Source organism: Oncorhynchus kisutch, linkage group LG22, assembly GCF_002021735.2.
Source record: "Oncorhynchus kisutch isolate 150728-3 linkage group LG22, Okis_V2, whole genome shotgun sequence".
In the NCBI taxonomy this organism is placed as follows: Eukaryota; Metazoa; Chordata; class Actinopteri; order Salmoniformes; family Salmonidae; genus Oncorhynchus; species Oncorhynchus kisutch.
In genome coordinates, this window is record NC_034195.2 from 11543681 (window position 1) to 11548535 (window position 4855).

The following is a 4855-nucleotide window of genomic DNA, read 5'->3' on the forward strand; positions in this document are numbered from 1 at the left end:
ATACATATGAGATGAGTATGTAAACAAAGTGGCATAGTTAGTGGCTAGTGATACATGTATTACATAAAGATGCAGTAGATGATATAGAGTACAGTATATACGTATACATATGAGATGAATAATGTAGGGTATGTAAACATTATATTAGGTAGCATTGTTTAAAGTGGCTAGTGATATATTATACATCATTTCCCATCAATTCCCATTATTAAAGTGGCTGGAGTTGAGTCAGTGTGTTGGCAGCAGCCACTCAATGTTAGTGGTGGCTGTTTAACAGTCTGATGACCTTGAGATAAAAGCTGTTTTTCAGTCTCTCGGTCCCAGCTTTGATGCACCTGTACTGACCTTGCCTTCTGGATGATAGCGGGGTGAACAGGCAATGGCTCGGGTGGTTGTTGTCATTGATGATCTTTATGGCCTTCCTGTGACATCGGGTGGTGTAGGTGTCCTGGAGGGCAGGTAGTTTGCCCCGGTGATGCGTTGTGCAGACCTCACTACCCTCTGGAGAGCCTTACGGTTGTGGGCGGAGCAGTTGCCGTACCAGGCGGTGATACAGCCCGACAGGATGCTCTCGATTGTGCATCTGTAGAAGTTTGTGAGTGCTTTTGGTGACAAGCCGAATTTCTTCAGCCTCCTGAGGTTGAAGAGGCGCTGCTGCGCCTTCTTCACGATGCTGTCTGTGTGGGTGGACCAATTCAGTTTGTCTGTGATGTGTACGCCGAGGAACTTAAAACTTACTACCCTCTCCACTACTGTTCCATCGATGTGGAAAGGGGGGCGTTCCCTCTCCACAATCATCTCCTTCGTTTTGTTGACGTTGAGTGTGAGGTTATTTTCCTGACACCACACTCCGAGGGCCCTCACCTCCTCCATGTAGGCCGTCTCGTCGTTGTTGGTAATCAAGCCTACCACTGTTGTGTCGTCCGCAAACTTGATGATCGAGTTGGAGGCGTGCGTGGCCACGCAGTCGTGGGTGAACAGGGAGTACAGGAGAGGGCTCAGAACGCACCCTTGTGGGGCCCCAGTGTTGAGGATCAGCGGGGTGGAGATGTTGTTGCCTACCCTCACAACCTGGGGGCGGCCCGTCAGGAAGTCCAGTACCCAGTTGCACAGGGCGGGGTCGAGACCCAGGGTCTCAAGCTTGATGACGAGCTTGGAGGGCACTATGGTGTTAAATGCCGAGCTGTAGTCGATGAACAGCATACCTCTTGTGTCTGAGCCGTTGAATTGAGTTTCTACTTTGTCTCTATACTGACGCTTAGCTTGTTTGATTGCCTTGCGGAGAGAATAGTTACACTGTTTGTATTCGGTCATGTTTCCGGTCACCTTGCCCTGATTAAAAGCAGTGGTTCGAGCTTTCAGTTTCACGCGAATGCTGCCATCAATCCACAGTTTCTGGTTTGGGAATGTTTTAATCGTTGCTATGGAAATGACATCTTCAACGCACGTTCTAATGAACTCGCTCACCGAATCAGCGTATTTGTCAATGTTGTTGTCTGATGCAATACGAAACATATCCCAGTCCACGTGATGGAAGCAGTCTTGGAGTGTGGAATCAGATTGGTCGGACCAGCGTTGAACAGACCTCAGCGCGGGAGCTTCTTGTTTTAGTTTCTGTCTGTAGGCAGGGATCAACAAAATTGAGTCGTGGTCAGCTTTTCCGAAAGGAGAGCGGGGCAGGGCCTTATATGCATCGCGGAAGTTAGAATAGCAATGATCCAAGGTTTTTCCAGCCCTGGTTGCGCAATCGATATGCTGATACAATTTAGGGAGTCTTGTTTTCAGATTAGCCTTGTTAAAATCCCCAGCTACAGTGAATGCAGCCTCCGGATATATGCATTCCAGTTTGCAAAGAGTCAAACAAAGTTCGTTCAGAGTCATCGATGTGTCTGCTTGGGGGGGAATATATACGGCTGTGATTATAATCTAAGAGAATTCCCTTGGTAGATAATGCGGTCGACATTTGATTGTGAGGAATTCTAAATCAGGTGAACAGAAGGACTTGAGTTCCTGTATGTTGTTGTGGCCACACCACGTCACATTAACCATGAAGCATACACCCCCGAAGATAACTCAAAGTCTTGAACTTAAGTGTCATATTGATAAACCAACCGATTTTTGTACAATGTATACATTGTTTTACTCGTTACTGTGGAGTCATGAAGTGGATCAAGTGAAAAATAATCCCATGTAATCATGTTTTTTCAGATAGGCTATTGGAGTACATTTCAGTCATTTATATCATCTTTGTGTGTGTCTTTATGTTTAGTTTATTAGGATCCCCATTAGCTGTTGCACATGCAGCAGCTACTTTTCCTGTGTCCTGAAACAACTACTCTTTAGGTTATAGCCCCCTCTGTGTGTCAATTGAGCAAGTCTTAAATGTCTTAAATGATTCAGTTATTAGGAAATAAAACATCTCGGCGTCCTAGCATTTAAACAAAAAGTGATCTGTATTTCTTCAAATCTAAATGTCACTAGTATAGGATTGCTGAGTCAAGCAGCACCACTGCATGGAAGGCACCCAAGACCGGAAAGTATTTGGAATCCATCTGGTGGTAGATAATGGTATAACAACCCAGCCCTTATGTAATATATTCCTTTTTCCTCTGACAGGACATGTCAAACTGTAATATTCTACTCCTAAAATGGGACTGGTCAAGCATAATGCATTTGCCAAATCTCAACAATAAATGTTCAATTTACACAAAATGTGATTAGTACTCTGTACTATGCTCAACTCTAACTCCAATCAACTGCAGATATCCAAAGTTGTTTCTCCAAGAAGCAGTCAGACGTTAAATCAAAGACATCCAGACTTACAGAGCAGCATCCAACGTATAAAAGCTTACATTGTTTATGTTAAAACATACGGATACAAATTTCAGCTAGTCTACAATGTCAATGTTTAATTATGCTTGAGCAGCAGACAACTGTTTGCATGATAAAGTTGCTCACAGTATACATACAGTACATTGGTAAAGTATTCAGACCCTTTGACTTTACGACATTTTGTTACGTTACAGCCTCATTCTAAAATAACATTTAATTTATCTACAAACAATACCCAATCATGACAAAGCAAAAACAGGATTTTAGAAATGGCAAATATATATATATAAAAAAATATATATAAAAAATGAAACACCTTATCTACATAAGTATTCAGACTCTTTGCTATGAGACTCACAACTGAGCTCAGGTGCATCCGGTTTCCAATGATCATCCTTGAGATGTTTCTACAACTTGGTGTCCAGCTGTGGTAAATTCAATTGATTGGACATGATTTGGAAAGGCACACACCTGAGAGTGCATGTCAGAGCAAAAACCAAGCCATGAGATCGAAGGAATTGTACAGAGTTCCGAGAGAGGATTGTGTCAAGGTACAGATTTGGGGAAGGGTACCAAAACATTTCTGCAGCATTGAAGGTTCCCCAAAACATAGTGGCCTCCATCATTCTTAAATGGAAGTAGTTTTGTTACCACCAAGACTCTTCCTAGAGCTGGCCACCCGGTCAAACGGGGGAGAAGGGCCTTGGTCAGGGAGGTGACCAAGAACCCGATGGTCATGCTGACAGAGCTCCAGACTTCCTCCTTGGAAATGTTAGAACTTTCCAGAAGGACAACCATCTCTGCAGTACTCCACCAATCAGACCTTTATGGTAGAGTGGCCAGACAGAAGCCACTCTTCAGTGAAAGGCATAAAGGCCCGCTTGGAGATGGCCAAAAGGCATCTAAAGGACTCAGACAATGATTCTCTGGTCTGATGAAACCAAGATTCTACTTTTTGGCCTGAATGCTAAGCATCACGTCTGGAGGAAACCTGGCACCATCCCCACGGTGAAGCACGGTGGTGCCACCATCATGTTGTGGGGATGTTTTTCAGCAGCAGGGACTGGGAGACTAGTCAGGATCGAGGGAAAGCTGAACGGAGCAAAGTACAAAGATCCAGTTCAGGACCTCAGACGGGGGCGAAGGATGACCTTACAACAGGATAACGACCCTAAGCACACAGCCAAGACAATGCATGAGCGGCTTCGGGACAAGGCTCAATGTCCTTGAGCGGCCCAGCCAGAGCCCGGATTTGAACCCAATCAAACATTTCTGGAGACCTGAAAATAGCTGTACAGTGACACTCCCCATCCAACCTGACAGAGCTTGAGAGGATATGCAGAGAAGAACGAGAAACTCCCCAAATACAGGTGGGCCAGGCTTGTAGCATCATACCCAAGAAGACTTAAGGCTGTAATCACTGCCAAAGGTGCTTCAACAAAGTACTGAGTAAAGGGTCTGAATATTTATGCAAGTGGGTTTTTTTGTAATACATTTGCAGAAATTTCTGAACCTGTTTTTACTGTCATGGGATAGTGTGTAGATTGAGGGGAAAAAACATTTAATCAATTTTAGAATAAGCCTGTAACGTAACAATGTGGAAAAGGGGTCTGAATACTTTCCCAACGCACTGTATACATTTGTCTAGTCCTAGAGACAATCCAAGAATTCATATGAGAACTACATTAATGGGCAAATACAAGACAAGCACGCAATCCTTTCATGGTCCTAATATGAATGCATTGAAACCTCCTGCAGGACCACTGGGGTGTTCCAGAAAACAGGATCATTATGTCGATCTGGTTCATTTAGAAAGCTGAACTTGAATATGGGTTTTGGTTGTCAAGTAACCCATACCATGCGCATTTTACACATCTGTATTGCTAAAAAATATGAAAATCATTTCTGGGTCATCTGGCCAACTCAATGATGTTGCATTCTGAAACAGACAGACCACATACCAACTCAGCACTGATGAGAAACACTGAGTACAATAGGAGATAAATAACTGGCAAAACAAATG